Here is a 19,865-nt window from a genome sequence, read left to right as displayed (position 1 = left end):
CTTAAGGAAAGTCAGATTTATTTGGTAACTGCATTGGTTTCCATTCTGTCTTTTGTTCCCATTCTCCCTATTCTGTCACTCTCACAGGGTCAGTTTCTGTGATGAATTTTCCAAACTCTAACCTCCTCTCTGCTCCATTTTTCTGATTGCTACAAGTTAAAAAATTACTGTTGGGCATATATTTTATTCAAGACTGGTTGGATTAAAATAAAGAAAGTTAGTTTAAAAAAACTTTATAGTTTAGGATTCAAGTAACTACAGAAATGATTATTATTTTATATTTCCTCAAAGTTCCTTATAATTAAGATAAGATAAAACTAGTTGTAAGACACTAATCAATTGTGTGGGATTTTGTTCTAAAGAAAGAGAGATATTATGTCCACTTCAGTAAAATATTGATGTAATCTGGGATTAGTTTTAACAGGTTTCTTACAAGTTCAAAGATTATGTTTCCTCATCTTTCTCTAAAGATTTTTCCCACACATATTTCCCCCCCTACCGTAGTTATGCCTTTAGTACCTCTCATTTAATTACTGAACTTATTTCCTAATTGGTCTCCATTGTAATTTGTTGTTAACTATTAGGATACAATTCCATAGGAAGTATTTATACAAATTATAGTTTTAAAAAATATACTACCTATTCTGAATAAGTCAATCTTTTACCATCTGTTATTTATCCTGAATTTCACTGATGAAGTTTTATTTATTCCCCCCATAAAAATTCTCTAGGTCAGGGATTGCTTTGTTCCTTGATATATGATAGGTGTTTATAGAGCTGAATTTCATGATCACTCAGAAGGATTAAACAGTAATTTATGTAATGCATTTTTTTTTCTTTTTTATAATGCAAAGAAAATAGAGGGAATAGGATACAACTTTTTATTTGTATTTAAAGTACATTTGTATAGAAAGGAGAAAGAAAATATTTTTCATATATATGTATATACATATACATATATATGTGTGTGTATATATATATATATATATATATATATATATATATATACACATACACATACATCCCTACATATAACATATACACATATATGAATTTATTTATTAAGGAATCAAATTTTGCACACACATTCAGGCATTTGTTGGAAACAGATTTGGTTGCTTCTTTGTTTTCAAATGAAACTTCTATGTGTTGTCCTGTTCCAGCACTTTGCAGTGTCACAGTCCCAGAACATAGTGCCTTGATGAATATCTTTTGGCTTCAACCATGATTATATCACTTCAATTTGCCACATGGACAGTCTCAAGTTTGTAGTTTAATTTTTAGAGATATTATTTATGGTTAATGTTTGACTTGCTTTTATATAGTTTATACTTGTTGTTGAAGAACATATACCCTAGCATTCTTCCCCTTCTTTTCTTCCTTTCTCCCTTTTTAATATAGAAAATTGTAGAAAGCATACTAGATCATCTTTTTACTGCTTTTATTAAAAAATCTTTTGCCATTTTGCCAAGCACATATATCTCTACTGTATTTTTGTTGTAAAACAAGAGAGTGTGTATTTTTTACATGGACATCTTCTTCACTTGATGAAGAATATTGATATCAGAAACAGACTGATCTCTTATACTGTTAAAATGCTAGTGTCACTGTTACTTTCTTTGTAGATTCCAAAACCTGAGTTTTATGAGTAGCCTAAGTGTCTTTGTTAATTCTGGAAGTTCTTCACTGTTCTGATGAATAGTATTACTATGTTTTGAAAGTCTCCTCTTCTCTTCTCCTCCCCCAAAAATGAGAGGTATAAAGTAACTGCTATAACTTAAATTGAAGTCATTGTTAAATAAAAACAGTTTCTTCTTTTCTATATTTTTGGAGATTGAAAACCAGATGAAACAAACTCGTTATTAATTGATGTAATCACAGAGTATTTTTCACCTTTTTCATTTCTCCTGATTTTGCATTCATATTAGCCTTTGTTTTAGAATCATTTTATTATCTCCAAACAGATAGCTGATTCTGAAATGACTGCCATATTTCTTACCGATCATTTATTTCTGTTGAGAAAGATTCTATTTTAATGATATCATTTTGTTTTTACTTTATCTAAGATCTTGTATTTAAGTAAAATATTCATGAAGTATAATATGAATCTTTTAAATCTTTGATTTCTTGTTTTTGACATGTGTTCTAATGTATGTTTTTTATGTCTTCCCCTTTGGCCACATCTACATTGAAGTAACTGGGTATGAAATATTGTTGATATCAACCAGATAATTTGGTTTCCATTGTTAAAAATATTCTGAAATTGAGAGTTGGTGAATATTTAAAAAGGAAAGTAGTAATCAGAATAGGATAGGACAGGTTACCCTCATTTTCTTCTCTGAAAGTGTTATTAAGCTAGAGAAAAAGAGAAATAAGGCAAATATAGTATATTTAGTTTACTAAAAAGCATGTGACAAAAATCTTTGCTATCCTTTAGGATAAAATGGAGACATATGCCCAAGCTAATAATGGAATTAAGTGGATTAGAATCTAGGTCAGTGATCATACCCAGAGAGTAGTTTTTATTTGGTTTAGCATCAACTTAGAGAAAGACATATGTTGCAACTTTCTAGAGTTCTTTCCTTGATCCTCAGTTATTTAAAGCATAGGTGATATGTTTATTAAACTAAATGACACACATTTGACAAGGAGATAGCTGTATTAAAGAAAGCATCTAAATTTTTCTTGTTAGATTAGGAAGATAGACTCAGTCTAACAAGAAGTTTAATATAGAAAGCTAAAAGCTTGAACTAAAATTAAACATATTAAAGTCAAAAGTAAAAGACAAAGAAAATAAAGTTATAAAAAGTAAATGTGAATGAAAAGAATTCAAGTTAAGTGATCAGCAAACAATACAATATTGTGATACTACAAACAAGTGAGGTTATATTAAGATAATGCGGGAGACAGTGTGCAAGATGAAATCATACTACTGCATTCTTCCTTGGAATGGAAACATCTGGATATTGTGTTCAAATCAAAACAAAGAGAAATATAAACAGAGCAGTAATGACCCATTGGATTGAGGGTGAGATATGAAACTAAAATAAAAGAACTAGAAATGTTTATCATGAAAGAGAAAAGGAGAAATGATAGCTATCTTAAACATTTCAAGTACTATTGTAAATAAGATAATAATTTTTCTAGGATACAGAAAACAGAACAAGAAACAATGGGTGGAATCCACTAAAAAAAAGTAGATTTTTAAATTATGTGAGAGGAAACAACAACAAAATTATCATCATCATGAACAACAAAAAATAGCCACTTTTTCCAAAATTAAATCTGTACTCAGGTGTGTTTTATTGAGATATTGGATTATCTTCATGTTTTAAGTTAAATAAAATGGTGCAGCAATTGATAATTACTATTAGGAGGTAGCATGGTGCAGGACAAGGGAGATAAAAGAGAGGGTTTCCAGTACTAAACACTATTATTTATCGCCTTGGTGACCTTGCACAGATTGGCTACTTTGGCAATCTATCCATTACTACTCATTTAAAGTCCCTTAAAGCTTTTAATTCTATAATCCTCTAATTTGATTGAGGCAGTTATATTTTGGGGGGTTGAATGACATGACACCATAGAGATGTCTTCTAATTCAGAAATTTTGTACATTTCTGGTTACTCTTCTATATATGATAAAACCAAATCTACTCACTTCTTTATTTGCCTCTCCAAGAAGAAACTTTGACCTGTGTTTCCACTTAGTTGTAACTTTGTTAAATCTACTTATTTGATTTATAGCATCTAGTCAGTTATTATTTTTTTGGGGGGGGGAGCAATGTAAGGCTATGAACATGGGATTACAAGGAAAGCTTGAGTGTCACAAAATTGATATTTTCAAATTGTGCTGCTGGAAAACAAGAAGAACAACAACAAAATCAACAATTACAACAATAAAAAAAACCTTTTATGAATTCTTGAACATCAAGGAGGTAAAGTCAGTCAATTCTTAAAGAAATCAATTCAGAAATAGAAAAATAGCTAATAGACATAAAGTTTCATGTGTCCTCATTGTTATCTTCAGCTTTTTTTCCCCTTCTATTTTACTGTTATGGAAATGTTTATTTTATTTCTTAAGTTCAGATTAAAATAAATCATTCTCAAAAAAGAAATTAATTCAGAATATTTGCTGGAAGGTCAAATTCTGCAGTAGAAGCTTAAAAACTTTGACCATATAATGAGAAAACAAGACTCTGTAGGAAAGATTGAAGGTAAAGGAGAAAAGGGGAAATGGAGGATGAGATAGATATTGTCATGAGAACAACAGACAGGAACTTTGAAAAATTTTGAGGAATTGTGGAGGATAGAAGGTCCTGCATGCTTTGGTCTATGGGGTCACAAAGTAAGATGTGACTGAAAGACTAAATAAATTTAAATTAGAGCCAAATTTTGTAACTTCAAACTTCAAAAAGTGGGGATTCTGAGCTGTTGTAGCTTTAATATTAACCTTTTCTTAACTGTAAAACAGTTACTATAGTAGGAAGCAGTAAAGAGAAAAGGCACTTGAAAAATCATTATGCTGCTACCAAGATAAAAAAAAAAAAAAAAAGAAGGACCTAATGTTATAACAGAAATGACTGATAAAATCTCTGGAGTAAAAAAAAAGATAGGGAAGAGAGAGTACTGTTAAATTCCAGTAGACTAAATGTAAATTTCACAATAGTACCACTAATTGCCAGTGTAACATCAAGTATTCTGTATTTATCATTGTTTTATAAATGTCAATCATTATTGTTGCATATAATAAGATACTGGATTTAGACTTTTATCTGTGGTAAGCTATTATAGAGAAAAAATTAATCCCATTTTCATCACATACACTAATGTATCTTTTCTTTATGTAATTTCTGTAACATTAGATTAACAGATCAATCTGACAAATAACACCAATCCATACCTTTTACTGCCAGCAATAACAGTGAAGTTTCTGTGAAGGAAATTTACCTGGATAAATAATTATCAACATAAAATTGGTGTTTAAGAACATGTCTACCCATTAAATCAAATTATTAAATTGAAATAACAAAATGGATATTGTAGATAGATAATATCTTATTAAGAAAAGGAAATATATCAAGTAGATGGATTATACAGATTAGTTATCTACTTTGAAGAATCCTCTATTTTCCTTTATTTTGCTATCCAGTTTGATTAGATAACTTTTTCATTTAATTTCTCACTCTCTTATGGATAAGCTAATGCACATTTAAACAATGTAGAAGAAGATTGATAATTGGATAATTCATAAAATATTAATTTACCTTAGAGAATTATATATTTGCTATGATAGTTATTATTACCAAAAAAAAGTATCTGGTATCTATTTGCTGAAAGTCATTGTGCTAGATGGAGGAAAATATAAAATAGTCTCTGACCTGTTCAAACAACTGGAAGACAAAAGATAAATTCTACAAGAATAGGCAATCCCACATTTTTGTCTCTAAAATTTACTTCTATTTTGATATTGCTTATATATAGATATTTCATTTGTGATATGATTTTTATCTTTAATTGCTCTTATGCTAAATGAATTTATTTTGTCTTCTTTGTGGTAATGCATGCAGTTATGAAGTTAGGAAGGAATTAGAAAGACCTGGATTCAAATTTTCTTGTCCTCTATAGGTATTTAATCGAAAGAAAATAATTTAAACTCTCTTATCAACTGTTCCCATATCTGCAAAATAAGGCTACTTATAACATTAATAGTCACACTTAAGATTGTTGTGATATTTACTGAGACAATGAATATAATGTAGATTGTACAGTTTAAAGCAGTTCATTTTTATTATATTCTATGTAACAGAATTATTTTTAATATATTTATTGCTGTGTTCATAATATAAAAACTATTTTGTTCAATTAAATTTTCATTCAACAACAACACCACCTGTGTATAACATAATGTACATAATGTTTAAGGTATATAAAAATTCATATTCTCTCATTTAAGCTTCATGTAAATTTAAGAATGTAGTTATTATCTATGTAATTCAATCAATATTAGTCCATCTATATGTCAGCCTCTCAAATTTCTTTGCATAATAGTATAAGCTGCTTTTGAACTACTTAAAATATTTCCTTCTCAATCCACAGAAAAAGCTTCATGCTTTCCATTCTTTTCATTGAATTGCTGAAGAAATAAAAACGCTTCATTGATATTTCAAGAAAAGTATTTCATTTTTTGTCCTAATATTTCTATGAAGAACAGATGGGAGAAAAGTAGCACTCACCTTTTCTAAGTAAGGAAACTGGGCCAAATGAATTTAGATGTCTTACCAAAGAGTATGGTCTAAGCAAAGAAACCGGGAAAAGAAATTAGGTCTCTTATTTTTGAACCTTGTGCTCCACATACTGACCTTATCTTCTGTGAGAATAGTGGTTGCACAGTCCTTATGAGTAGAAGTATCATCAATTCTCTATCCTGCTTGGTGATGGCCCAAGTTAAGAGCCTTGGTCTCTACTCTCTATTCTCCAACCAATGAAAGAGAATCACATTTTTTTCTTTTTAAGTTAGAACTTGAAGTTATTAATATATTTAACATCTACTGGTCATCCTGCCATCTAGGGGAGGGGGCGAGGGGAAAAGGGGGGGGAAATTGGAACAAAAGGTTTGGCAATTGTCAATGCTGTAAAATTACCCATATATATATAACTTGTAAATAAAACGCTATTAAAAAAAAGAGAACTTGAAGTTAGGGTGAGGAAATGTAGCTACTTCTGCTGCAAAATAAAAAAAAATGGTGAATAAAAATCCAAATTTTAAATTCAGCTATTTTAGCAATGAAATTAGGTAATTTATGAATTAAGTAAATTTCACCTGAGCATTTCTGAGCTGTTTCCTTTTCTTGCAATATCTTCTCTTAAAATTTTCAATACATGCCTCATGTTAATTTTTTACTTCTTTACTTTTAAAGGATGCTGTCAGTAAATTCTTCTATTTTGAATTGAATATAACAATGCACTTTTCTAAGTACTCATATTATAATAAGGCTTGTGAATCATTAATCATAAAACTTAGGCATCAAGTAGCAATTAAGAAAGCTGTTTTTTGGGGGGAACCAGAGGTCTTCTAAATAGCCTTAAAAACACAATAATATTTAACAACTTTACTTATGTATTAATGCTACCCTAATTATTCCTTAGAATCATGATTCCCACATAATTTTCTCTTGTTTATAATTTTCTCACATCACATATCCATGCATTCACATATACAGAAACATAAATATACTCTTCACCATTATTAATACAACTATTTCTCATTAATTTTTAGAAACCTCAGAACTCCTCTAGTCAATACTTTTTGTTTTATAGATGAAGAAATTAATCCCATAGATGAAAAACTAATGGTTAAAATAACCTAAAATTTTTATCATCACCATCATTATTTATTATTACTATTATTATTGTAAAGGGGCTCTCCCTTGATTTCCATACTATAGAATAAGACTAGATCTTGAATGCATTCAGCTTTCCTTGGCGGATGGCAGAAATTAAAAAAAAAAAAAAAACAAAAAAAAACTAAGTGATCTTGATACAGTTTCAATAAATAAGCAAATATCCTGGAAGTTTTAAGAGGAAGAAAGGAGCTGTGAATATGTTATTATTATCTTCATTAGTATTGGTTAAGTTTTCTTCTAGTAATGCTAACACAGCATTCTGTTGCTCATTATTCCAGAATCTCAGCTTTATCAGATCTATAGATATTCTATTTATTTTGCTTATTCTGGCTGAATTTAAAAGAAGAAAACCCTCAGTTGCCATTCATAGGAATCCTTGATAGCAAAGTCTACTTATAATTACATTAATTTATGTCTGTATCTATTTCAAGAAAATACCTCCCTCCTTTCCTTCCTTGCTTCCTTCCTTTCTTTCATCTTTTCTTTTTTTCTACCTTCCTTCCTTCTTTTCTTCCTCCCTTCCTCCTTTCTTCTTTCTTTCCTTCTATTCTTCCTTCCCTCTGCACTTCTCTCCATCCTTTCCTTATTTCTTCTTTCCCCCCTCTCCTCCTTCAGTCCTTCTTTCCCACTTCCCTTCCCTTCTTCCATCCTATCCACTTTCCTTCCTTCTCTTCACTCCTCTTTCCTTCCTTACTTTCTTCCCTCCTTTCCTTCTCCTCTTTTCTTCTTCCTACTTCTCCCCCTTTTTTCTAAGTTTTTCAACTTCTCTTTTCTTTTCTTTTTCTCCTCTTTCTTCCTTTCATATTCCCAATTGTCACATTTCTCCTATTTTTCCACTATCTGGGCTATTTAAAACAGATTGCTTCCCTGTAAGGTAAAATTTTTCAACCATAATTTAAGATCCTTTTAAATTTTGACTATATTGCTAACTGTATTTCAATTTTATTGGATTCTTTTTAGTCATTGTGTTTCATGTGATATATTTGAAGACATTCAACAACAAAGTGCATCGTTTTCCCAAGACAGTCAAATGTCTCTCTCTCTCTCTTCCCCCCCCCTTACACACACACACACACACACACACACACACACACACACACACACGTTTAAGAACTAAACCTAAACTTTTTAAAATTAGAAGCATCACCTAACCCCACGGGTTATATAATGGAATCAAGATATGATGGATCCACCCCTTTCCATCATAGCCATTCGTGGTCTTATCTCCAATACAACTTTAATATTTTTCATCTAATCCTTAAACTTTCTCTCACTGATGGTATTCTATGGTTACACCAGTGCTGTCACTTTATAGTGATTCTAATATTATCTCCAAGCATGTATCAGAGAGACACAGACAAAAAACTCTCCCCAAATTCCAGCAATTACCAGACTCTCTTCTTCTGTATCCTGAAGTAATTCTTTTGCATTTTAGTTTTAATAGGGGTCTTGCATTAAGCAGGCACTATCTCTGCAAGCACTCACATCCCTTTCTTGCTGGCATGTTTTTTTTTTCTAATGGGAAAGAGTGAATAAGTATGCGTACAATATATAGCAAATATATTTGAATAATATTCATCCTCAAACTTATTCAATTTTTAGGTTCCTTTCTACCACCATCTTTCCAGTATCTTAAATCCTCAACTTCCCTAGTATTTTGGATTTATCACTCAGGGAACCAGTTCTTTTAAAGGTTATAGTTAAGGGACAGAGCAAAGATTACAGAGTAGAGACAAAAAATCACTTAAGTTCTCTAAACTCCTTCATATCTTGTAAATAATAAGTCTAAACAAATTTTGGAGCATCAGAACTCACAAAAAGATGGAGGGGAATAATTTTCCAACCAAAGAAAACTTAGAAGGTCATCAGGAAAAGCCAGTTTCATCAGATTTGTACAGATTCTGGTACAGGCCATATCATCACTTCTCTAGTCTGATTAAATCAGGAATAGACCTCTGAATCAATGGCAGCATTAGCAGTTTCCAGACTTTTCAGCCCAGACACACTTGCTTTAGTACATTAAAACTTACAACCAGTTTCAAGGCAGAAAAGAGTGGTTGTGGTCACTTGTAAGGAGGGATGAAGCACTGCTCTCTCTTTGAGATGTGTCACAGAGCCTGTATGCCACATCAGCTGGTAGGGTGGGCCCAGCAGGTAAAAAGAGGCTTGGCCTCTGAGGCAGAAAGTTGTGTCTGGTAGGAGTTAAAGGAACTGCTATAGGTTTCTTGAGATGGCAAGGGGCCTCTTGCTAGATATCTTTCTGGGACACAGCACTAACTCCAGAAACTTTCCTCCTGAGGGCTCTGCCTACACAGTCCTGATTGGCTGGGCACAGGCAATTCTGGAGGATAGGCAGCATAAATAGACAGCCCTGAACAGACCTCAATCTCTTGTGCTGTTGTTTCCTGCTAGCCCCACTGAGAGGATGACTGAATAAAGAAAGAATATTTGTACCTCCTGGTCAGTCTGTCTCTATGTGATCTGTGTTGAAACCTCAAGGCAGGTAAGCTGGCCTAGTCAAGGGCCACCAACAGGTGGGCAGATAGAGTAGCATTGGGGGATGCTACAGTCACTCAAATACACTTTTCTTTAGATCATAACAATTTGAAAGAAATGAAAGCTTACAGGTCCCTAGAAGGATCTCTGAAAGCAGCTGCATAGAATCCCTGAAATTTAGGACAATGCACTCTTGACTCTGGCAACAGAGTCCTACTTTAACAAAGAGTTAAAAGCATTAGGCTGAGAAAATGAGCAAATAACAGAAAAATATTCTGACCACAGAAAACTACTATGGTAAAAAGGAAGATCAAAACAAACTCTCAAGAGAAGATAACTTTTTTTCAAAGCTCCTACATTGAAAGCCTACAAGAAAAATAAGAATATGCAAGAGCTCAAAAGGTATTTTAAAAATCAAGTAAAATCCTTAGAGGAAAAATTGGGAAGAGAAATGATAGTGATGCAAAAAAGAAATACAAAAACCTAATGAGAAGAATGCCTTTAAAAAACAATTGGTCAAATGAGAAAGGGGGTACAAAAGCTCACTGAAGAAAATGATTCCTTAAAAATTGGAAGTGAACAAATGGAAGCTAATGACTTTATGAGAAACCAAGGAACCATAAAACAAAAAAAAATACATGAAATAAAAAAATAATGTAAAATATATATTTGGAAAAGCAATTGACATGCAAAATAGATGTAGGAGAGATAATTTTAAAATTATTGGATTACCTGAAAGCCATGATCAAAAACAAAAAGCCTAGAGCTTATCTTTCAATACATTATCAGCAAAAACTGTTCTGATATTCTGGAACAAAAGGGAAAATAGAAATTAAAAGGATCCAATGATCACTTCCTGAAAGAAATCAAAAGATGAAAATTCTCAGGGATATTATATACAAATTCCAGAACTTCCAAGTAAAAGGAAAAATATGCAAGCATCCAGGGAAAACAGCAAATAAAACTCAAATATAGTGAAGTCACAGTCATGATAACCCAAGATTTAGCAGTTTCCACATTAAAGAATCAGAACATTTGGAATATTATATTCTGGAGAGCAGAAGAACTAGGATTATAACCAATAATCACTTACTCAGAAAAACTGAATATAATCCTTCAAGGAAAAAGAGGGATATCCAGTGATATAGAGAATTTTTAATCATTCATGGTGAAAAGACTAGAGATGAATAGAAGGTGTGATTTTTAAAATATAGGACTCAGGAGAAGTAAGGTGGTAATCATGAAAAGAAAATCACAAGGGACATAACTTTTATCTGTTTACATTATTATGTGGGAGTATGATAGCTGTAAAGTATAAGAACCAAATAATTTTGGCAGTTAGTAGTTTATGTAGATAGAGAACACAGTTGTGACTTGAATCTGAAAGGATGCTATATAAAAATAAAATTAAGGGGTAAGAGAAGAATGTACTGGGAGTAAGAGAAAGAGAAATGCATAAATTATCTGTCATAAAAAAGGCAAGAAAAAAATTTTTTTGCAATGAATGAGGAATAAGTGGCTCTTATTCTCATTAGAATTCATTAAAGAGGAAATATTATATATACTGAATATTATTATTCATATAATATTATACAATAACACACATGCAGAATAGACTGATAGAAATCTATCTCATTTTTCAGGAAAGTAGAAGGGGAAAAACATACGAAAAGGGCGGGGGGATGATAATAAAGTATTTTGGGGGAAAGGGGTGGTCAGAAACAAAACACTTGAGGAGGACAGAGTGAACGGACAGTAAACAGAATAAACAATGTAATACAGCTAGCAATAATAATTATGAAAAGAACTTTGAATTTTTATGGTGAAGGAAAAACTCAAATATATAGGAAAATATGTCATTTGTGTGTGTGTGTGTGTGTGTGTGTGTGTGTGTGTGTGTGTGTGTTGGTTGCACAGGAAGTTTTTGAACCTGTTTATCAATGATCTGACATCTCTGTTCTCAGGAAGTCCCAATGAAAGTCCCCCCAAAAAAAAGAAAAAAAAAAAGAAAGGAAAACAAGTATAAAGAAAACCATAGATTATAAACCAATTTAACTATTAAAGTTTAGATCCTAAAACTCATTCATTTTTCAGTAGTATTTCATTTTCCAATTATATGTAAAGATAGTTTTCAAGATTTTTTTTGTAAGATTTTGGGTTTCAATTTTTTTTCTCCCTCCCTTTCTTACCTTTCTCCTAACAAGTTAACCAGCAATAAATTTAAAAGGATTGAACATGTATAACCTATATCAGATAGCTGGTTAACTTAATTGACAGATCTGATAGCCTTTTAACAATCCTCATCATTCTTGATCTTTCTACAGCATTTGACATCACCTATTCTCTTCTAGTATATATCTGTTTACACCTTCCTGGATCTATATATATCCAAAAAAGTGGAGGGTGGGGGAAGACACATAATTTTCTTAAAATTATCAAAAGGAATAATTACTTTTGGACTTTGAAACCAGTTGTAAAAATATAAAAATGCATTACATTAGTTCAATTATTTTGTAAAAATAGCTGGTTAACAATAGGGAAAATGAAGAGAGAGTTGATTTTCAATAATAACAACAACAAAAACCATATAACTAAAGCAACAACACAACCTTTCACAGAGGGTAAATGGGATAGAAAAATGAGTACATGACATAATAAGAACAGCCAAGAAAGCATTTTTTTTTAGTTTGAATGTATAAGTTATGTCATTTCTTTTTTACTTATGAAAATTATTCCTATTCAAAATGTTATGATATAAATTGACCTTAGAAGTAGGCTTTCCAATTATATCCTTAAATTTAAATCTATTTTAAAATAGTGAAGCATCTTGACATAACTAATATTTCATTATAAGTTATAATTTAATAATAGATTTGTATGTCTAATATAAAATATTTTAAAGATATTTTCATCTTTTGTTTTCTTTTTCTCTAACTTTACCATTATGTATAAATCTCATTAGAGAAGCACATATGCATAATATGGGGTAAATATTCTTTTCAAACTTGATGAGATATATTTAAAAAATGTAGAATCCATTAGTTTAAATACAATGTAAGATGTTTATAAAGGTAAATTTAAAGTGAAATGCAATTTTAATATGTGTGTGTGTTTATGTTTATTCTTTATTCCTTAGTTATTATAAAGTATATCAAACATGATTGTTTTGGAATATATATACACACATAAAGGCACACATATATAATATTTATATATTATATATTTTATGTATTACAGAATTCTTTATATTATATATATGTTCATATATATATATATATATATATGTACTTAGGCTGGGATTAGAGCCTCACAAGCATACTAGTTTATATTTATGTCTTCATTATATATTATACATATATTTATATGTTACATGATATGACATGACATTTGGTATGTGTGTATGTGTTTTATTCAAAATAATTTTGTTTCATATATATTATATGAGCTAATATATTTCTGGCATTGTCTAGTACAACATCTCATAGACTTAGTGGTACTGGGTAATAAAACTACTAATACTAAAGGTATTGCAAACTCAACTATGGAGCAATTCAATGTTCTCTTCTTCAGTCAACCTCTACTTTTACATGTTTTCAGAATATGGAACTAGTTCCTCCATTCATTTCAATATTCTCTTATGACTTTCCCGTCAACATCTAAATGCTGCCTCTTGGACTTTTTTTTTTTTAATTGACTTGTCTTTTTATGTACACATCTATTTTCCAATGTGATTTCAGATCTTTTTCTTTTATTTTTAGACTAACTCCACTAATGATATTGAATATATGTATACATTATTCTTATATATGTACATATATTTCAAACAATTATATATTCAAATTATATATTCAAAACAGATAGATATGTTTTTGTTTTGAATTAAATACCAAAGAAACTAATAGTGAAAACATTAAAATCTTATATTTTAATTTTTAAAAAATGCTTCAAAAAACCAAGCCTAGTTAGGAGATAACCTGAAAATAGAACATGGTATTTTAAGAGATTCAAAGCTGAATATGTGAAAACAGTGAGATATCAGTGGGGAAAAAAAAAAGCTAATACCATTTCATTTCACATTAGGAAAGGAATAAGGGATTCAAGACTTAAGAAGGATATAATCCTATTGTATTCTGTCACAGTCAATATATAATGCTCTGTATGTATCTAGGCATCTTCTTTTGAAAAAAAAAACTAAGTTAGACAGAATCCAGAGATCACCTTTGACTTTCCTAGTATGGTCTCTAACCTTTTGACAAAAGAAGAAGAAAAACGAGATAGGTAATGGTGTGATTAACTTCTCAGATTATCATGTGTATAAGTGACACTTAAGAAAGAAATTAAAACATCCATAACATGCTATAATTGGATTGTTTAAAAGAGCTAGGATTGGTGGTCATTTTAGTGTTTTTTAAATATTTGACAGAACACATATGGAAAAGAGATTACATTTTCTCTCTCTCTTTAACCTTAGATGGAAGAATCAGGGTAATGAGTGATTCAGGTTTCATATAAGGCAAAAAGTTATCAACAATTGATTTCTCCCAAAGTAGAATGGATTGTCTTGGGAGATACTATATTCTCCCTCATTAGCATTCTTCAAGTACAGCCACATGATAACTCATCATGCATTTTGGAAAAGAATTTCTAGTTCAGGGAGTGGAATATGACCAGCATTTCCTAGAAATAATATAACCAGGGAAGTTATAAAAACTTCCCTGATAACTTCCTCTACGTTCATCAATTCAATTGTTCCCAGCTTCCATGAAACAAAATCTTGACCTGAAGAAAGAATAAGTCTAGCCCTGTGTAGTTAAGGTTTCTTAGATCTGATGAGTGTCTGAGACCACATATGTTGTCATTTTTATGCGGTTCTGACTAAACAAGTTTCCAGATAAACTCAAGTATGGCTGCATCCAGAGAAAACTAAGATTTATGATATCTTGCTATATGTTTTTACTGTTATGGAGTTGAATAAACCTTTTCCTTACTTTAATGTTTAGTGACTTGGCAGTACTTCATTTCATCCTAATACAGAGTCTGAGATAAACATGTGTTATTGTTGGAGTCAAACTTACTAAGTAGAAAATAACAAATCACAAAAAAACTTTCAGAGTATAGGAAGGAAGAGCAATAAGTTTTTTTAGTTCAACTCATACACAAAAAAAAGAGTTCCCATTATAATTCGCTTGATGTTTAAACACCTCCAAAGTTGTTAAAAGAAGGAAGAATTCACCCCATCTTGAGGAAGCTCATTGAACCTTTGGGAAGCTCTAATTCAAAATAAAATTTTCCAAACATCAAGCCTTAAACAACAACAACAAATAAATAAACAAAAAAACTTCATTCCTCATTTTTGTCCGATCTTCTAAGGTTAGACAGAACAATGCCAATCCCTTCTTCACATGACAATCATTCATATACTTAAGGGAGATCTTTAGCCCCCCATAAAGTATTTTATAGTATTTTCCCACTTAACAGATCCTCAAATGCCAGATATTCAAGGACCTTTGTCTTCTAGGTTATCCTGCTTTGGATACTCTAAAATTTATCAAACTGTGACACTTGGGAAGAAATACTATACTTCAGGTGTGGTTAAACTCAAATTACTTAGGGTTATGACTGTCTTATTTTTTGGAACTCATGCAACTTTTGTTGAAGAACAGATCGTATTAGGATGTCTTTCCTATTCTTGTTTTAGTTGAGTACCATACTACTGATTCACACTGAATTAATACTTGCGACCAGTAAAGCTATATTTCTGATTGTTTTACATTTGTCTTGGGTGTTTATGTTCAAAATTGAGCTAAGACTTTCCCCCTGATCCATGGGATTAAAAATTATGATTTAACACCTTTGTGGGAAAATGTTACTGTTAGTTAATAAGTTATTTTTTTTTTGTTACTCTCCTGATTAGCACCCATGAAATACCAGACACATGAAAAAGAATAGGATAAATTATATTAATAAATATCTTTTTGCTTTTGCAACCATTATGATCAAAATAAACAAAAAACTATTTTTTTCTGGTCCATTCTTGAAACATTGTTAAATTTTCTTCCCAGCAATACCTTATCACCTCCACATTGTTCTTATTCATTAATAGTTTTTTGTTTTCTTTTGTTTTGAAAAGGATAGTAATATAAAACAATGATATTGTATAATAAAATATATACTTGGAAATTTCTATCTCATCATGTTTACTGGAAAGGTAATTAAATTGGAAATCAAAAGCCTTGCAACTTGCTTTTCCACTTGATGTCCTTGATCGAGTGACTTAATTTATCTAAAACTCAGTTTTCCTATCTGTAAAATATGAGTAATAACATTTGCATTAATTATTTCATAGAGTTCTTGTCAGGAAAGTCTTTTGCATATTGCAAAGCACTATGTAAACGTGCATTGTAAGGACCCAGAGAGGAACCTCACATAGTAGGAGGAAGAAGTAAAGAGACTTTGATGCCTGACACACCTGGATGTGATCTCTGCAGCTAGTAGGCACCACCTCATGAGCGGGAATTCTAGCTGCATTGAGAACACATCATCAACTAGAGACATCTCCTTCTCATATTGGCTATATGTGTGACTTCATAGACCCAATATTAGTAGTGAGGACCAGGAAGTAAAAGTGCAGTAGGAGTTCAGAGGGGGTGCAGGAGTGGTGCAGGAGTAATGCAGGATGTGATCATGTAGAACAAAGACCCGGGTTCTCAAGCTGCTGTGTCCGGGCATTCTGTTGAATATAGAACCACTACTTGGTGAGGCAGTGGCCAGACATCTCTGAAGACCTGAAACTAGGTAAGGAGTAAAGAACCACTGCTTGGTGAAGCAGTAGCTAAGGATCTCTGAAGGCCTTGGATTAGATAAGACTGTCAATCTGTGAACTTTGAGGGGGAGGTTACAATGAACAAGTATTTTTATATGCAAATATTCTTATTAATCTTGTAAGACGTATGAGTAAAGGGTAACGGAATAAGAACCTATATGGAACATATTACATGCCAGGCATTTTGCCTTATTATTTTGTTTGGTCCTTACAGTATCTTTATAGCTAGATGCTATTAATATCTTCATTTTACAATTTAGAAAAATGAGGCAGAAGGTAGCTAAGTGACCTTCATGGTTCACATAACTAACAAGTGTCTGAGACCCTATTTGAACTCAGATCTTCCTGACTCTAGGCCTAGTGTTCTGCCCACTGCACTACCAGGCTTCTTCAATATGATAATCTTATTAATTCAATACAACATCAAAACACACAAACCATATCTCACTTTCACTTTCCTTCCTTTGTATAGGATTTCTTTCTAACTCTAACATATGTGTATTTTCTCTGTAATTTTCTTTAATTTAGTTCCTGTTGGCTTGGAAATGTTTTCTGCTTTGATCTTCAAAGATATTTTGTTTCCTCATTAGCCATGTTCTAAACAATTTCTTCTCAGATACCTCTTCTTTGATAACAACTCTTGTTTCTAAATCTTTTCTTTGGATTAACTCCAAAATTAATCAACAGTTCCTAGATATCAGAGCTATTCTTGATAGCATAATATTCTAAATGGAAAATATATAAGGTAACTTAGGCTTAATTCAAAATCATTTAATATGTTTATTGTCATCTAATAAACAGATCTTCTTCCTGAAGGATCTTAAGTATCATATATGTTCAAATATAAGCCTCAGAGTTAGGATAAAAAATACTGCAAGGTGATCTCTAAGGAAAGGAAGATGTTTCCTTGAATTAAAACTTCAGTTCTAGAGCAGCATCTGGAAGTTAGCTTAAATGAAAAAATCAACTAGGTGTTAATGACTCATTCTTCCAATTATATATATATATATATATATATATATTTGGAAAAAAATAATTTTAAAGACAACTCAGAGGTATCACTTCATATTTCTCAGATTGTGTAAGATGATAGAAGAAGATAGTAATAAATGTTGGAAAGGATGTGTGAAAACCAGGATACTAATGCAGTGTTGGTAATCAAATGAAAGTCTTCACTTTACATATGAGGCCAAAAACATAATAAGCCTAGGACCATACAATTAGTAAGTTTTTAAAGATAGAATTTATAGTCAGTAATCTTTAAATCCAAGACTAGTGCTCCATCCATTGAGTTATTTCATGGTGGCCTTTACAATCCATACTCTGATGCTTTTTATGTAGCAAATACCCAATATTTATCATCAATATTCAATTGGATTCATTTAAAATATAATATTAGTAAGAAGAGGAGACTACAGACATTTAATAAGTCAATGGATGTGAAGATTTCACTATGTTAGAGGATGCTGATTGACAAATTTAGTGGAGAAGATAATTTTTTAAGAGAAATTGGGATGAAAATTATAGTACACCAGATTATTTCTCCAGAGGAAAATCTAGGGAACAGAAATAAGGTTTCTAATTAGGGAAATTCCAAAATAAACTTGGCCTAAAAAATCCAGATATAAGGAACACATTACTCAATATGACTGAAAAAACTTAATTCTAGAAGGGAATGGTTAAAAGTGATAAAGAATCCTATTTTCCCTAGTGCCTCATTTCTCATCACTACATTGATTCTGTTGCATTTTTATTGTCTAAAATAAATTATTCTTAAGCTCTAAATATTCAAATATTCAAAAACTGTAAACCACAGATTAATTTATAATTTTCTGTCCAGAAATTTTGTCATTTCATTTCAATTTAGTATAATTATTTTGGGTTAATTTAGTTTAAAAAATAGGGCAATAGTACTAATGGGAAATAGATTAAAACTGATTCAGAACTTTCTTTCAGGGATAAAATATCATTTCAGAATTATGATGCCATTTTTGTACTGTGCTCTTTAGTTCAGGGATTTACTGCACTCTCTGGGGTAAAAGATGCCTTTATTACTGACAATACTACAAGTTAAAAATTCTCTGGGGGTGGGTGAAGTTAGAGGCAAGGTCTTAAGACAGGATACATGAAGTGATAAATTCAGGTCCAGACCAGGTTAGTCTGCTCTTACTCAGCAACAATCTGGTCTTCAAATATAGGTCAAATGTGCTGCAAAAGGGGAGAATGAAGAAAAGGGACCCAAAGTATTTAGTGTTGTGCAATGACTACTTAATGTTATACCAAAATAGGTATAGTAAAATGACGTTAGCCAACATGGTATTACTACTGAGATAAGGGAATCTTTTAATCTAATAGCTCATTGACATTAGCCAGATGTACATTCTGTACTTATACAGAATATGTTTTTTTTCAGTTAACAATATCTGATATATATCGTAATTTAATTTTTCCATAGCCAGCAGAAAACAACCAGTATTCCAATGTTCCAATGGGCAATATTTTCTCTAAGCAGGATTGTATGAATGTCCTATCAATAACATGCTAGGCTTCATGGTTATATTTTATTTCATAAATGTAAGATACTGCAGATGTCAATTGATTCATCCTACCTTAATTTGTCTAGCAAATACTTGACAATGCTCAGACTTTATTTGAGAATATCTAGTAAGAGGGAACCCATTATTTCCACAGGCATCAGAACTTCATTATTTTTAAGTTTGAATTTTGTGAACTTTTCCTTATAATGCATCTATCATAGAATGGTAATAAATCCATTCTTGTGAATTGATTATTGTATATGCCCCTAAATATTCTTTAAAATTTCTTAGTCATCTATCATGACCCTGGTCCTTCAGTATTTTCTTTTTCTTCCTTTTAAAATTGATTTTACTTCATTTGTCTTATGCATGCACAGAAGTTATTTAAGAATGACAAGTACAATTATATAGATTAGTATTGATCCTAAGTAAGATATTAAATTGAAGAAAAAAAAAAGTACTGGCCTTCCATGTCCTGCTGGGTGTAGTGTCCATTTAGAGAAGGCAGCAAGAGCATAGGTGTCTATGATCTGCCCTAAAAGACTTCCCTTTGCAAAGATATAAATATCAATTCATATTTTTTTCTTTAGTGTTCAGATCTCT

Source organism: Antechinus flavipes, chromosome 3, assembly GCF_016432865.1.
Source record: "Antechinus flavipes isolate AdamAnt ecotype Samford, QLD, Australia chromosome 3, AdamAnt_v2, whole genome shotgun sequence".
In the NCBI taxonomy this organism is placed as follows: domain Eukaryota; kingdom Metazoa; phylum Chordata; class Mammalia; order Dasyuromorphia; family Dasyuridae; genus Antechinus; species Antechinus flavipes.
This window is presented reverse-complemented; position numbering follows the sequence as displayed.